Source organism: Gekko japonicus, unplaced genomic scaffold, assembly GCF_001447785.1.
Source record: "Gekko japonicus isolate JY-2015 unplaced genomic scaffold, Gekko_japonicus_V1.1 scaffold1319, whole genome shotgun sequence".
NCBI classification, from domain to species: domain Eukaryota; kingdom Metazoa; phylum Chordata; class Lepidosauria; order Squamata; family Gekkonidae; genus Gekko; species Gekko japonicus.
Window position 1 is genome coordinate 225,440 of NW_015160251.1, and position 17,560 is coordinate 242,999.

Below are 17,560 nucleotides of genomic sequence, written 5' to 3' on the forward strand. Positions count from 1 at the left end.
TGTAATTGTTTATGAATTAGGTAACGTCGATTCTCAGGCTTTTGAGCGCGAACCTAGGAGTCTGCCCGCTCGGTGGGAACCAAGATTATTGGTTAATGTCCTGTTTGAATGTCTTACATTATCCCATGCCCACCCTGGCCCAGGTGTTCTGGCCACTGAACTTGTTCCTGCTCTATCATGGCTTTAATAAAATATTACTTTGCATAAACGTGTATTGGACTTATAGCTGTGGGGGACCGGACATTTGCAAGGCTGGTTGTGCCGAAGGAGGGACTTCTTCCGGAGGCACCGGCGTTGGTCTGAGGGAGCTTATCCTGCGGAAAACATATTTCTCCCCGTTTATCAGCCCCTGCCCACATTTGCCAAGGGAAGCCTTTGCCAATCACGGCAACAGAGCACTCCTGTTGTGGGTTGACTTTGAGGTGAAGGCTGTCCCGGATCGGTCACTTGTGGACCATCGCAGGCCACAAAATATGATGGAGAGAAAGGTTCCCTGAACGAGCTCTCTACCTCTTATTTCTGTGTTGTGTTGCTATGGCCGCTACCCCAGTTATTCAGGGCCCTTTACAGGCCGTTCTGCCGCTCCTGCATTCACCTCGCTGTGGGAAGAGAGTGGCACTTTGGACATGAAAACAGGAGCACATGTCAGAATCCCCATCCTCTGCGGGCGCTTTTCTGTCGGAAATCATCCTTTGTCATATGATAATGGGTCAAAGGCTGTGTCCCTAACCTGGCCCCTAAATGACGTTTGAGTCCAGTCAGGCACCTTTAAGACCAACAAAGTTTATCTCTGCCAACAAAGGTCCGCATGGTCAAAGCAATGGTATTCCCAGGAGTCATGTATGGCTGCGAGAGTTGGACTATAAGGAAGGCCGAGCACCGAAGAACAGATTCTTTTGAACTGTGGTGCTGGAGAAGACTCTTGAGAGTCCCTTGAACTGCAAGGAGATCAAATCAGTCAATCCTACAAGAAATCAACCCTGACTGTTCCCTGGAAGGCCAGATAATGAAACTGAAGCTCAAATACTTTGGCCACCCAATGAGAAGGGAGCACTCCCTGGAGAAGAAGACCCTGATGCTGGGAAAGATTGAAGGTCAAAGAAGATGGGGACGGCAAAGGATGAGATGGTTAGACAGTGTCATAGATGCAAAGAACATGAAATTGAGCCAACTTCAGAGGACGGCGGAAGACAGGAGGGCCTGGAGGGATCTGGTCCATGGGGTCATGGAGAGTCGGACTCGACTGTGCGACTGAACAACAACAACAACAAGCTTTTGTGTGCGTGCGCACTTGTATGTATCTATGTATCTGAAGAAGTGTGCACGCACACAAAAGCTTATGTCCAGAAATAAACCTTGTTGGTCTTAAAAGCGCCACTGGACTCAAACTGTGTTCTGTTGCTTCGGACCAACATGGCCCCCCGCCTGAATCTCTTCCCCCGGAATGCCACAATGAAGACTAGCAACGAGGTGGCCCTTTTCTCTAAAACCACACTCCACAGTGCGGGGATGGGAACACAGAGAAACAGAACTGTAAGGTGGTGGGTCACCAGGAAGCCAGTGTGGTGTAGTGGTCAGAGTGCCGGACTAAGGTCTAGGAGCCCCAGGTTCAAATTACCTCTCTGCCATGGAAGCTGGCTGGGTGACCCTGGGACAGTCACCCTCTCTCCGCCTGACCCACCTCACAGAGGGGCTGTCAGGATACGGCGTCAGCAGCCTCTAGTCCCCTTTGGGGAGGAAGGCAGGGTGCGCGTGAAGTCAATAAGTGCAATACAAAACAAAACTGGTGTGTCTGGGAAGCCAACATGTGATGCTGTTGAAGAACAAGAGGAGGCAGCGGATTCCACGGGGGGGGGGGGCGAGGGCCTGTTCTTGTTCTTGAGCAGACCTCTTGTCGGCCTGGCTCAGTGTGAATTCAGCTGTCTAAATTTAGGTCAGGCTTCCTCTATCCAAGGACGATCCCAAGAACACAGTTGCCTGATTTGGGCTCCTGCGCTCCGGACCATGTAACCGGAGCCTTCCCTGGACAGTCCGCAGGCCGCCGGCTGGCTCGTTCCTTGGCTGGGAAAGCGTCTCATGCTGGGAATGTGGGGAGGGGGGAATCAGGGGCCACGGGGCGCTCTTTTGTGTCGCTGGCGGGGCCGAAAGGTTTCGGCCGCGTTGTGCAAATGAAAGCCATTCATGAGGATGGGCTCTTGCCTGTCCACACACTCCTCCTCTGATGCTGGGGCTGGCAGGATTTGGTGGGAGCTAGGCAGAGAGGACATTGCATGAGGTTCCTCCGAAGCCAGGCTGCCAACCTCCAGGCAGGGTCTGGAGGTCTCCCAGAATCCCAGTCGCTCTCCAGACTACTGAAATCAGTTTCCCCTAGGCGGGGGGGGGGGGGGGGGGGAAAGGCTGCCGTGAAGGGTGCATAGGAGGGCATTATACCCCCTTGTTGATCCTCCAGACCTCCTGGAATTTTCCTACCTGGAGCTGGCAACCCGGACAGACAGGCTGGTAAGGAGCCAGATGGCACAAAGGCCTTCCAGGGCAAAGTTCCTTTTGGGAATATGATAGGGTTGCCAGCTCCAGTTTGGGAAATTCCAGGAGATTTGGGGGTGAAGCCAAGGGAGGGCAGGGACCTCAGTGGGGCTTATGTGGCCATGGAATCTGCCCTCCAGAGTAGCCACCCCCCCCCCCAGATGTCTGCATTCTGGACATCAGTTGTGATTGCAGGAGATCTCCAGGCCCCACCTGGAGTTTGGCTACCCGAGGGTACCACCACTTCTTGAGGGTAGGGCCCAGGTGTACCCAGGTAGTTCTGTTGATGGATCTGGGCCTGTGTATAGTTCTGTGTCCAAAGAAAAAACTTTGTTGGGGTTCTTTTTTTGGGGGGGGAAGAAAGCTTGGGGAGACAGGCCTCGTCTGCCCAGATCACTGACTCAAAGGGGCCTTACTCCTGAGCAGACCTCCTTAGGACGGCTCCCTCTGTCATTTGGCAAATAACGACATTACTAGCCAAGCATGCATCAGGGCCCGGCCCCAGCTTATTTCGCACCCTAGGCGAGAATCCGTTCTGGCGACCCCCGTGCGCCCACCATTTTCCAAAAATAAATGCGTTTTAGGAAGAATGAAAAACACAAATAAACAAGAAACTCCCAGAGTATGGGGCCGGGTGCAGTTTGGCGCCCCTAAGGGCCAGCCCGCTTTAGGCGATCGCCTAGTTCGCCTAGTGAGTGAGCCGGCCCTGCATGCAATTCGAACGTTATGTGTTTTACTTGCTTTTTATTCTCCCATTCCTTTGGGGAATGCGGAGTACTGTGTGTGCATGGCTTCTGCCTCCGATTTATATTTACAACAACCATGTAAAGCAGGTCAGGCTGAGAAAGTCTCCCATGGTCATTCACCCAGCTTGGTGGAAGGATGGGAATTGGAACACAGGCCTCCGCAGGCCTCTTGTGTCCACATCTTACAGTACCAAGAATGTGTTTCATACAGTCATAGAATCATAAGAGGTGGGAGGGGCCATACAGACCATCTAGTCCGACCCCCTGCCCAATGCGGGACCAGCCTAAAGCATCGCTGACAACTATTTGTCCAGCCTCTTCTTGACAGCTGTCAGTGAAGGGGAGCTCACCACCTCCCTGGGCAGCTGATTCCACCTTTGGACCACTCAGACCATGAAAAGGTTTTTCCTGATATCCAGCCGATACCTTTCTGCATGTAGTTTAAACCCCTTGCTTCGGGTCCTCTCCTCTGCTGCCAAGTGGAACGGCTCCTTGCCCTCCTCCAAATGACAGCCTTTCAAATATTTAAAGAGAGCCATCATGTCCCCCCTGAGTCTCCTCTTCTCCAAGCTAAACATCCCCAGGGCCCTGAGCCTTTCCTCGTAGGGCTCAGTCTCCAGACTCCTGATCCTCCTCGTCGCTCTCTTCTGCACCCTCTCGATTTTGCCCACATCCCTTTTGGAAATGAGGCCTCCAGAACTGCACACAGGACTCCAGGTGTGGCCTGACCAAGGCAGTATACAGAGGGGCTACGACCTCCTGCGATTTTGATGCTGTGGCCCTTTTAATACAACCCAAGACTGAATTAGCCTTTTTTGCCACCGCATCACACTGAGTGCTCCTATTTAGTTTACAGTCCACTCTTACCCCAAGATCTCTTTCGCATACACTACTCCCCAGAAACGTATCCCCCATCCAGTATTTGTGCTTGACATTTTTGTGGCCCAGATGTAATACTGTGCATTTATCTTTGTTGAATTGCATCCTGTTTGCAACTGCCCACTTCTCCAGAGTATTCAGGTCTTGCTGAATTCTGACTCTTATCTTCTTGGGTGTTGGCTACTCCTCCCAATTTGGTATCATCAGCAAATTTAAAGAGTAGCCCTTCTACCTCTTCATCCAGATCACTGATAAAAAATATTGAAAAGTACTGGCCCCAAGGTACTACTGTTTTATCTTGTTTTTAAATGTTTTATGCTAATTTTGGCACATGGTGCCGTCAGTTGTGAGCCGCCCTGAGCCCGTTCGTGGGGAGGGCGGGATATAAATCCAATAAATAAATAAATAAACCCGAGCCCTGGGGCACCCTGCTGGACACCTCCCTCCAACCTGATGAAACGCCACTGACCACCACTCTTGGGGTGCGGTCTTCTAGCCAGTTCCCTATCCACCAAACTGTCCTATAGTCCAGCCCACAGTCTTCCAGTTTGCCCATCAGAATGTCATGGGGAACCTTATCAAAAGCTTTACTGAAATCCAGGTAAATCACATCAACAGAGTTCCCACAATCCAGTAAGCTCGTCACATGATCAAAGAAGGAAACCAGGTTGGTCTGTCAAGATCTGTTGGGGACGAAACCATGCTGACTTCCCTGGATCACTAAGTGGTCCTTCAGATGCTTACAGATCGATCCCTTTAAAATCTGCTCTAATAGCTTCCCAGCAACAGAGGTCAGACTGACTGGCCTGTAGTTTCCCAGGTCACCCTTCTTCCCTTCCTTAAAGATTGGGATAACATTCGCTCTTCTCCAATCTTGTGGCACATCCCCAGTCCTCCTGGAGGCCCTGAAGATGATGGACAGAGGCTCTGCAAGTTCCTTAGACAGTTCTTTGAGCACTCTTGAGTGCACGCCATCTGGCCCAGGGGATCTGTATTTGTCCAGTGCAGCCAGGTGGTGCCTCTCCACAACCTCCCTGTCAATGTCAACTGGACACTCAGGTGTCCTGTCATGCCCTCTACCATCTCTAGATTGGCTCAAGTTCTTCTGGGAGAAGACAGAGGCAAAGAAGTCATTAAGCTTGTCTGCTTTTTCTCCGTCCTCCACCAGAGTTTCTCCTTCTACTCCCAAAAGTAGTCCAATTGCCTCTTTTACCTTGTGTTTCCTTCTCACATATCTGTAGACGTTTTTCTTATTGTAGCAAGCCCCCCTGGCCAGATCCAACTCATACTGAGCTTTGGTTTCTCTGATGGCTGATCTGCAGTACCTAGTAACTCTCATATACTCCTCTTTAGAGGTCTGACCTTCCCTCCATTTCCTTTTTCTCCCTTCGCTTATTCTGAAGCTCTTGGTTCATCAACATCAGTTTCTTGAAGCCCTTACCATGTTTCCGTCTTGCTGGAATAGTGAGGGCTTGAGCTTGCAAGAGCTCATGTTTGAGAAGAGCCCACCCTTCACTCCCTTCCAGCACACTCCCCCACAGAATGACTCCCATCAAGACTATGAGTTCCTTGAAGTCGGCCCTTCAAAAGTTTAACCTACGAATCTGGCTACAAACTTCCTTGACCCACCCACAGCAACTGGAATTCAAGGAGGACATGGTCACTTCCCCCTAAGGTCCCCACCACCTTCACCCCGTCTTCCAATTCTTCCCTGTTGGTTAATCTTAAATCTAGTATGGCCGAGCCCCTTGTAGCTTCCTCCACCATTTGAAAAAGGAAGTTGTCGGCCAAACAGGTCAGGAAGTTGCACAATTCTTGTCGCTTTGCTGAACCTGTCTCCCAGCACACATCAGGGAAGTTGAAGTCTCCCATAATTATAAGGTTCTGATGTCTGGATACTCTACCAGTCCGTTCAAGGAGGGCAGCATCCATTTCCTGTCCCTGGTCAGGTGGTCTGTAGCAGACTCCCAACCACAATACCCTTTGTCCTACCTCCCCTTATTTCCACCCATATACTTTCCACGGGGCTGTCAACCCCATTCTCCAGAACTTCCTGACAATCTAGCCCTCTCTTCACATACAGTGGCTGCACGACCGACCGTTGTCTGCTTCATCTCTCTGGCCAGACCGCACAGCAATTCTTTCGAGCAGAACTGCCCTCCCCCTCCGAGCTGCTGGAGTCCCTCCTGGGGGCACAGTGAAAGGGGTGCCTGACTCGCCACCATCTATCAGCCGCTCCTCCCGGGCTCACGCTGCCACCAGCGCATTCAAGCCAAGTCCCTCTGTGCTGTTACTGTCAGGCAGGGGTCCCCAAGCTTTCTGAGCCTGCGGGCACCTCTGGAATTCTGACATGAGATAGCAGGTGCAGGAATCAAATGGCTGCCAAAGAAGGTGGAGTCGGCAACAAAAGGTCTGGAAGCAAGGTTATGGATAACCACACCTGTAGAGCAGGAGAAGATGAAGAATGTTGGAATATACAAGGTCTATAGTGCAGCAGCCTTAGGAAGATCACCCTAAGAGGGACAGCTGAAGGACCTGCAGTGTTGGAAGGGTATTGGTGGTCCAGATGCTTCTTTAGGTTCTAACGCAGCAGTGCTTGTATTATACCTGACCATGCAGGGCCAGACCGTCCATAGAGGCAACTTAGGCTGTTGCCTAGGGCGCCACCCTGATGAGGATTCTAAGTGCTGTCATGTCTTTTATTAAATTCAAACAAAATAACACAAGAGGGTGTGCAAGCTTTTGAATTCTGCAGAACAAAAGGCGGGGAGAACTAGCCAGCATGGGGCAGTGGCTGGACTAGGGTCTGGGAGTCCCAGGTTCAAATTTCTACTCTGCCAGGGAAGCTTGCTGAGTGACCTAACCTACCTCACAATGTGGTTGTAAGGATAAAATGGAGAAGGAAGAATAAGGCAAGCGGCTTTGAGTTCCCTTTGGGGTGAAAAGTGGGGGATAAAACAAGCAAGTAGAAAGCCAGTTTGGTGTAGTGGTTAAGAGCAGCGGACTCTAATCTGTGAGAACCAGGTTTGATTCCCCACTCCTCCACACAGTGCTAGCTGGGTGACCTTGAGTCAGTCACAAGTTCTCTCAGAGCTGTTCTCTCAAGAGTACTTCTTGCAGAGCAATTTCAAATTTTGTGCTTTTCGTTCTTCCTAAAATGCATTTATGTTTGAAAACTGGTGGGCGCATGGGGAGGGGGGGGCGCGCCAGAAGGTAGCCTCGCCTAGTGTGCAAAAAAACCTGGCGCCAGCCCTGTGACCCTGTGCTTGCAAAGTTACACAGAGCCACTGTTTCAAGTTGAAACAAAATAATATCTACTTTATTCTAGAAATACATGCTTGATAGTGCAGGGTAGAGAAGAAGAAGTTCGCATAGCTAGACTAGGGACTTTCGACTTTTTCAAATTGTGTCCTTGCTGTCTCCTGATTGACTCTTCTGGAGACTTCCTGCTCATGCAGAGCTTCTTGCTTGTTGTTCCTCCTTCAGCAGTTAGGTTAGACAGTTAAGGGTCTCTCTCTTCTATGTTCAATAACAGTTTGTTCTTCTTTAAATAAACCTAGGCCCCAGTCACACGGGCCGGATATCGTGGGGGGAGGCGTGGCTGTTTGCCCCGCAGTGAAATAACGCGCGACTGCGCAATCAGGCGTCCCCACGCGGCCCGGTCGAGGTCCTGTGGTTAGGAGGGAGGTGCCGATCACACGATGCACCAAAGAAGCGGTGTGGCACGGCAAACGGGGTTGTGTTCTTTTTTTTTTAACCTGAAGTATGTGCATGCCCCATTGGGTGCTTGTGCGCATCCCTGGAGACTTCGGGGGGGGAAAACCTTTTCGCAATGGGGCATGGGCGGGTGCCAGATGCCACCGGAAACACAATCAGACACCCGCCCTTGCCCCACGGTTTCCGGAAACTAGTACCTCCGAGGTACTAGTTTTTTACCACGTGTCTTCGGCGGGAAGCCTCGGGTGAGCCACGGGAGCTCTACGCTTCCCAGATGTGGCGGTGAGATTGCGCCCGGAAAATCCGCCTATCTTCCGTCCCTCTAGCGTGCCTAATGCTCCGTGTGACCGGGGCCCTACTTATTTTTCTCGAAACAGTCAATGCTCCACTTCCTTTGCATGTTTAAACTCTGCCAACAAAGAGCAACCAAAATGACGAGGGGGCTAGAGTGGCTGCCCCATGCAGATCAGTTAAAATGTTTAGGGCCCTTTAGCCTAGAAAAAGGGTGAGCATGACAGAGGTCTACAGAATTAGGCATGGGGTGGTAAGGGTAGACAGGAATATGTTTTTCTCCCTTTCCCATAACACTAGAACTCCTCAGGGTTGTCCACTGAAGCTGAAGGGGGGGGGGAGAGATATACAGGTCAGAAAAAAAAAAGCACCTCTTTACCCAGCGAAGACTCAATTTGTGGAATTTGCTGCCACAGGATGTGGTCATGGCTGCCAACTTGGAAACCTTTAAGAGGGGAAGTGGACAAATTCAGTGTATGACGCATACCTCCTTCTTCCAGGGCCAGAGGTCGCTATGTTGCGGGGGGGGGGGCACAGCGGGAGGATGCCCTTGCAGCCATGCTGCTTGCGGGCTTCCGAGGGGCAGCTTGGCTGACCACTGTGGGAACAGAATGCTGGACTAGATGGGCCTCTTTGGTCTGATCCAGCGAGGCTCTTCTGATGTTCTTTGCTGTCACAGTAACTCTTCAACACGTAATGGCAGAAGCTCTGTTTAATCTTCAGAGGCCATTGAAAGCCCTTCTGTGCACAAGCCCCCCCGCCCCCCCTGTCCACTTTCGAACCACACTTGGCAGGTGCCAGGAAAGGTGTGGGTGAATGCTGTGGTGCCCACAGACATCACGTTGGGGACCCATTGTCAGGTAGCCCTGTCATGGTGTTGGAAGGTGAGGGGGGATTTTATCTCCCTCCCATTCTCAGAGCTTCTCTGCCTAATGCTCCCACTATCTGCACATTGGCCTTGAAGATGCTTTGCTGTAATTCCCCGGGCCTGGGAACTGTAACCGCTTTGGGCGCAAAAGTGCTTGCTCACTGGCAGGGCCCGCGTGCGGGAGAAAACTTCATTGGCTTTGCAGGTGGGGGGGGGCAGTTTGAATATGCTATAAGTTAGTAGCCATCTTATTATAAGGCCTTCTTAACACAGGCTGTATACATGTACTTTAGATCTGCGTTACCATAATAAACACTTATCTTCTGAAGAAGCCTGGGTGTTTGGATTACCTGCCTAAAGTTCCTGACACCCATGCTTGTAGGGGTGTGGCTTGAACCTGGCCAGGGGCAATGTGGGCTTTGCTAACCCTAACCAAACTTGCTTTTAAGAGCCGTCTTCAGTTCTGATAACCCTGTTAGATCACCGCTAACAAAGATCCGGAGAGTGATTTCAACCAAAGTGATCAGCTTTATTGAAGTAACGAACAAGCGCATAAAACAAGTCATAACCAGAACAGATTAATATTGGAACCTTGGCTCCTTTTAAACGTTCCCGGGCTAATGTAGCCACGCCTACTTACAAATAACAACCAATAAGGTTGTTCGGATAAAGTCCAATGAAGGTCCTTCCCGCTCAGGGAATAGGTGTCGTTCTGATTGGTCGCTGAAACAGAGCGACCAATAGCAAGTCAGTTCTGAGGAGCCTTCGTCCGGCTCGAAGCTTCGCATGGGGAGTGAATGCGGTGATTCATTAAGCCATTTCAATACGTTACAACCCTGCTAACACTGAACACAAATTCTGTTTTTTGCAATGTCTTCAGTCATTTGTGGGCAAGTACCCATGTTCCAGCAGCCATATCGCCTGCACCCTTAGGGACCCTTTCATTGTGGACAGTCCGCTCGTTCCCAGACGACGTGGCCTAAGTGCGGATTGATAGACGCGGAGAATGGGGCCAGGTACAAACAAGGGCATTTTTTCCCCAGCAGGTTTGCAGAAAAATGAAAGGGGGTTTAAATCCCCAGCAAGAAAGGGGTGTTATTTATGCAAGCACAGAGACCAGACCCTTGCCTTGATCAGGGAAGGGAGGAGGGAGGGTGGAGACCTTTGACCAAGAGCCCCTTCCCATTAAGATGGCTCTTGCTCAGATGGCATTCTTTCCGGAAGGATTGTACCAAGCCAGGGGTGAGGAAGAGCAGTCTCATTTGCAACCGAAGGTTGACTTGTAAAGGGCAGTCTCATGCTGCATGGCAACTTGGAAGCAACAGCACAAAGTGAAACGAAAAGGACCATGAAGCAGAGCCTCCCACAGTGTGGGTTTTGTTTTTTACATTTCCTTACCTGCCCACACATTTTTGGAAATCGCCCTCCGTGTCGTTCATCAGCCTTCTTGGTCCGCAGCTCGACTCTAAGGGCTGAAATAAGCTCTACCAAAAAGCCCTCCGAATTCTGCGCTTCCTCCTCTCAACTCTCCAGCGAGCTCTTCTTTGTTGCTCGAGGTTTAATTAGTTTTCATTGCAATATTAATGACTTGCACAACCATTTTAACTTTCCTACCGCACAGCTGGAAATCCCTTATTTAGCAATCTCTTCTTACAAGGGAAATAGGAGGGGGGGGAAGAAGCGAACTTGTTCTTCCTCTCCACATATATGCCATTAATATGCATTAAAATAATCTTTTCACACTTGCAGGGCTTCCAACCTGCTATACAGCTCTCGCAGTTTCAAAAGCCTGCCAGGTTTCGGAGTAATCACACAGCCTCTTCCAAAGAGTACTAAGATGGATTCCACTAGGATTTCCAGGATGGGATTAATATTGCATAAATTTATTTACAGAATAGTGGCATTTAAGGAATGCGTGCAGATGCGGCCCTCTGGGTCCCTGTGACAGAGAGGCAAGTCATGTTTTACTTGTGAAAAATAACTAGCAACAATCAATAGAAAATAATCTGCCAGGAAAAGTATTGAGACTCACTAGTGATTTCAGCTCTCATACTTTATTTCAGCTCCGAACAAGATGAGGGTGCCCAGCTCGCGGGCTGGTTTATATGTGCACAAACCTTGCTCCCCAAACACACCCACACACAAGTCATTGGCTATTTACAGTGGCCGAGAGTTCCATAGGCTACCAATAGGTGCCGGCTAGGATCCGCTTGTCCCATTGTTACTGAGAGTGAAGCTCGGTTGCTTCGCCTGACCACGTGACGAAAAGACCGCGCACGCAGTCTGATACATTACAGCCCTTCACCCCAGTTGGCCTGTAGTATGAGCACTGGGGATTCTCTCTGTAGCCAACACCTCCCTCGGTGCCGGCAGGATGCTGCGTTCTCTTCTGCCTATCTCCTGCTCCAAGATTCTCTGCTGCTGTCTTTACTCAGGAAAAGGAGCTTTCCAAAGGGCCAGTGGATAACAGGTCAGCCGCGAGCTCACAGATGTCCGCTTTAGTCAATACAAGAGGGGGACCCGCGATACTCGCGGGGGGGAGAAGAGCTCCGTCTCCTCCATCCCCCCCCGCTCGATCTCCCCGAGTCGGCGCCGGCGCCGGTCCTCCCCCCTGGCTCCGAGGCGGCGGAGGCGAGTCCGGTTCCCCCCCACGCCCGGCTCTGACCCAGCTGGGCTCCGTGGCGGCGGCGAGGCGGTCCTCCCCCCCGCCCGGCTCTGACCCGCCCGGCTCTGAGGAGGCGGCAGCGGCGAGGCCAGCTACAGAGCATTCCCTGCGCATGCGCAGGGAATGCTCTGTCACTTTCGGGGGGATTTAAACATCCCCCCGAAATTTTTTTCAACTTTTTGGATTTTTGTGCACACGTGGGGACCACCCCACGTGTGCACAAACCTCCCCCCCAAAAGTGCCCCCGGAGCGCGGATTTAGCGATCCGCACTCACGGGGGCAACTTCACTATTAGTATATAGATTAGAGGCCTCGCCATAATGCCGATCTCTCTAGTTTGTTAATCAGCATTATGGAAGTTCCTGAGGCCGAGAGGCAAAAGGAAGCCACCCTGGCTCCCACGAGTGAGAGGGGAAGTGGGTTGGGGGCAGAGAAGTAAGGTTGCTAGCCTCCAGGTGGGGCCTGGAGCAGAGGTCCATCAGTGGCTATTAGCCACAAGGTATAGGTAGGGGCTCTGGGGCAAGTGATGCTCTGTCTTCTTGGTGCTTGGGGGGGGTCAACAGTGGGAGGGCTTCTAATGTCCTGGCCCCACTGGTGGACCTCCTGATGGCACTGGTATTTCTGGCCACTGTGTGACACAGAGTGTTGGACTGGATGGGCCTTTGGCCTGATCCAACATTGGCATCTCTTATGTTCTTATCTCCCAGAATGACAACTGGAGAAAATGGCGACTTGGGAGGGTGGGCTCTACAACATTATACCCCACTTGAGGTGCCACTCCTCCCCAAACCCTGCCTTCCCCAGGATACACTCCCAAAATCTTTAGGTGTTTCCCAATCTGGAGTTTGCACCCCTGAGTGTGCGGCTCATCAGGGGAACTGTTGCTCCCTGCCAGGAGAAATAGCCAAGAGGCTCTATTGAGGGGGGGGGGAGGTCCGATAAGCACAGATGTCTTTGGTCACTGTCATCCTGGATCGAAGCAGTTTCTCATGCCAGGCCTGTTGACCAGAGCCAACAGCAGGAGACCCATTGTGCCAAAAGACTGCCCCCCTCCTTCAGGCTCAGCCCGGTGTAACAGGCCGGATTAACCCCCCGGCCAGAATAACCCCGAGGTTACTCTGGCCTAGCCTAGAATAACCCCAGAGGGGTTATTCTGGCCTAGCCTAGAGTAACCCCGGTTAATCTGGCCGGCTGTAACAGGCCAGATTCACCTCCCGGGCAGAGTAACCCCAGGGTTACTCTGGCCTAGGCTAGAATAACCCCCCCATTCACCCCCCGGCCAGAGTAACCCCGGGGTTACTCTGGCCGGGGGGGGGGGGGGAATCTGGCCTGTTACAGCCAGCCAGATTAACCCAGGGTTACTCAAGTCTAAAACAGAATAACCCCTCCGGGGTTATTCTAGGCTAGGCCAGAATAACCCCGGGGTTACTCTGGCCGGGGGGTTAATCCGGCCTGTTACACCGGGACTGAAAAGCTGCGCGTGACCATTCCGAGCAGGCTGCTTCGCGACCTGCCTCAAGCTGCCAAGTGTCAACAGGATGTCAGTCTTTCTTGGCAACATGATTATCTGGAACTGGAATGCAATAAAAACGTGATGTCATTTGCAGAGCCGCACACAAAATCCAGGGTCAAATAAAGGGATGGCAGAGGAGAGAGGCGAACCTAAACAGCATGATAAAAAGCAGAGACATCACCCTGCCAACAAAAGTCCGCATGGTCAAAGCAATGGTATTCGCAGTAGTCATGAATGGCTGCGAGAGTTGGACTATAAGGAAGGCCGAGCGCCGAAGAATAGATTCTTTTGAACTATGGTGCTGGAGAAGACGCTTGAGAGTCCCTTGGACTGCAAGGAGATCGAATCAGTCAATCCTAAAAGAAATCAACCCTGACTGTTCCCTGGAAGGCCAGATAATGAAGGTGAAGCTCAAATACTTTGGCCACCAAGTGAGAAGGGAGCACTCACTGGAGAAGACCCTGATGCTGGGAAAGATTGAAGGTCAAAGAAGATGGGGACAGCAAAGGATGAGATGGTTAGACAGTGTCATCGATGCAACGAACATGAAAATGAGCCAACTTCAGAGTACGGCGGAAGACCAGAGGGCCTGGCGGGATCTTGTCCATGGGGTCACGGAGAGTCGGACTCGACTGTGCGATCGAACAACAAAGAGGAGAGAGGCTCTCCATTCATTTCCTTCGGCTGGAGACAAAGGTTTTAACGGAGGATCAGTCAAAATGGCACCACAGCCACACCTCCCTACGCAAGGGGGGGCTGTGGCTCAGTGGGAGAGCCTCTCCTTGGCGTGCAGAAGGTCCCAGGTTCAGTCCCTGGCTGCATCTCCCATGAAAAGGACCAGGCAGGAGGTGCCATGAAAGACCTCTCTCTGCTTGAGAACCTGGAGAGCCGCTGCCGGTCTGAGTACACAAGACTGACCTCAATGGACCGGAGGTCTGATTCAGTAGAAGGCAGTTTCGTGTGTGTTCGTGTATGTAGCACTGCTTTAGGGGAAAGGCTGTGGTTCAGTGGGAGTACATCTGCTTTTGGCATGCAGAAGGTCCCAGGTTCAATCCCCGGCATCTCCAGTTAAAAGGACCGGGCAGTGGGTGATGCAAAAGACCTCCGCCCGAGACCCTGGAGAGCCACTGCCAGTCTGAGTAGACAATGCTGACCTTGATGGACTGGCGGTCTGATTGAGTATACAACAGCTTCATCTGTGTGTTCATACTCCTTTCTCTTGTTCCGTTTGACCTCCTAATCAGACAGGTTTGGCCCCTTGTGAAAGAATTAAAACATCTCTTTGCCATCCATCCTACCATCCTGTAAGTGCCGGACAAAATTCATGCTCTCCTCCAAAGCAGCCAATGCAATCAGGCTGCCTTCAGGACCCTAACTGGGTAAAAAAGCTGGGACAGAAATATTTTAAATAAATGATAACAATAAACAGAATTATGGGTGGGCTTGAGGCTTTCCCCCTGTTATTAATGCGGATGTTGTTTCTATTGCTGCTTTCAGTCCAATTTTGTTTTGTGTTTTATGACTCTGTTGATAAAATTTTGCAGGTCACCCTCTCTGGCGAACATTGGTGGAAAGCTGAGCCTTTAAAAAAAAAATTAAGTACTCTATCCAACTCTGCTGTTTTCTTCTACAGATTCCCACGTATGAGGCAACCAAGTGATTGGGAACTGAAGAATTAATCTGTGTCAAGTTCTTTCTCATTTTCCGCTCTTCATAATGTTTCCTTGCAAACAAACAAACAATAAAAATGTTCCAAAAATCAAAACCCTCTTCCAATTAAGATAAGAGCTGAGGCTCTTCCAAATTCTCCCGTGCTAGGGTCGCTAGCTCCAGTTTATGAAATTCCTGAAGATTGGGGGGTGGCGCTTAGAGAGGGTGGGGTTTGGGGAGGGGAGGGACTTTGGTGTGGTATAATGCCATAAGAGCCCCCCCCCTTCCAAATCAGCCATTTTCTCCAGGCGAACTGATCTCTGTAGTATGGAGACCAGTTAGAATTCCAGGAGATGCTGTAAAAAAAAAATGTTTTGCTTTTAAACAAAGGCTGCTCCTTTCAGGACAGACATTGCCATTCACTTGCACCTGAGGCTAGACAGTTAATTTTTAAATGGTTTTCCAAACTGGCATCACAGTGCATCCATTCTGTCCAGTGCCCGTTCCGCCTCATGAACCCTGAAAGGCTGGAATGAATGAATAACTTTGGAATGATAATAACAATAAATACAACAATAACAAAAATAACAACAATAACAATAACAACAACAACAACAACAATAATAACAATAATAACAATAATAATAATATTTATTGCATTAGCAAGAAAACCATAGCAACTGTACAGGATAAAAAACAAACAAACAAAAAACAAAAAACAACACACACTTAAAATTATCAAATTTGTATATAGGTCGACAGTTATCAGCAGTAAACTAATTAAACTCAGGGAGATTTGTTTTCTTAATCACCGCAGCTAGAAAGGAAGCCACTATAGCCGTGGTTTGATTGTCAGGGAAGTTATCAGACAATAACACCGAAACTACCCAAGGAAGGAGGGGAAGCTTTTCTTTTCTCATAATGGGAATGATGTATCTCTCTCTTTCCTTATTTGGAATGTTAACTATTTCTATGGCTGCGAACCCTCCTCCCCCGGGGTCCGTTTTGTACTCCCAGATCTCCATTGAGGGTCAACTGGGAAGTAAATTGGGGATAAAATAGCAGGGAAATATGTAACTGCGTGGAACCCAATGGGGAAAATACTACAAAAAGACAGATTATTCACCTTCTGAAATGCTCATGTGACTGTGTCGAATTCAGGTGCAGGCCGTTCTTGAATCTTCCCCCAAGCTTTGAAACGGAGATGAGCACCGCAACCCTAGAGTCGGATTCGACTGGCTTTCGAGCAAAGGAACCTTTACCTTTACTTTACATGTAGGAGATGGAGCAGATCTATTCTCTCTTCCTCCGGATTGCAAGACTAGATCTAACGGGTGGAAATTACAAGGGAGTCATTACTGGCTATATATCAGGAGAAACTTCCTAACTGTAAGAGTAGTTGAGCAGTGGAACAGTCTGCCTCGGGAGGTGGTGGATGCTCCTTTGGTGGACGTTTTCATGCGGAGGCTGGATGGCCATCTTTCGGGTATGTTGTAGGGCTCTCTTTCAGCTGTGCTCCTGCAGAGTGCAGGGGGTTGGACTAGATGACCTGCAAGGTCCCTTCCAACTCTAACATTCTATGATTCTAACACAGCCCCTTTCTGTTAATTCTAATTCTGTTTATATGGGGAATTTAACTTCAGGAGATAAGCCAGGTCATACAGTAAAATGGAACAATCCTGTGTGAGAATACAGACGCTACCCCTCCGTACAAGGCAGTGTGGGGTGTGGCAAGCCAAGATGACTGAGATGCCGCCCATGTCACCAGGCGGAAGGGAAGGGGAGGGTCTGGGGATATTCAGAGACCCCAGTAAATAATCAGTATAGGCCAGTGGTGGCGAACCTATGGCACGGGTGCCAGAGGCGGCACTCAGAGCCCTCTCTGTGGGCACGCGTGCCATCGCCCCAGCCAGGCCCAGACCATCATTAAAGTGTCGAATCCTCTGCCAAATAATTTCAAGTCAACGAAAGCATTTGGGATTGCTTTCCTTACTTTGTTTGGATCATCTTAAATTAAGGTATGAGTTGTTTTTTCTAAAGTAAAACCTCAGTATTCAGGTTAAATCGTCGTGTTGGCACTTTGCGATAAATAAGTGGGTTTTGGGTCGCCGTTTGGGCACGCGGTCTCTAAAAGGTTCGTCATCACTGGTCTAGGCCAAGCTATGGAAATAGGGTTGCCAACTCCGAGTTGGCAAATCCCTGGAGATTTGGGGGTAGAGCCCGGGCAGAAGACCCAAGTGGAGGCTCTTGCCAGTGTAGGGAGTTGGTGGGGGCGTCCCAAGGAGAGGGGGAAGCGGGAGGGGCAGGGGCTGGCTGGCCGCTCAGCTCCCCTTGCAGAGTCATCAGTCATGGCTGCCTCTCTCCCGGGGAAGGCGCGCACATGTGGGTGTCTGTCAGGGCCAACATGCCCCACGCTCCCCGAGAGCGGCTCCTGGGCAACGGTCCAGGGCCCTCGCCGCCAATTATAGCCCGCCCGTCACTCGGCTGATCGGTACTAGGCAGTGTGGGAAAGCCACTTGGCAGAGGAAGCGCTTGGAAACTGTCAGCGAGACAGGCAGGCAGCAACTGAGCTCTCCCCTGCACGGCCGGTGGCAGGGGGGGGGGAGGAGCTGCAGAATGGAACCCCTGCATCATTTCTCGGGTTGTTTGTAAGGTTTTAGGCCAGAAAGAAAGAAAGAAAAGAAAAGAAAGAGAGAGAGAGAGAGAGA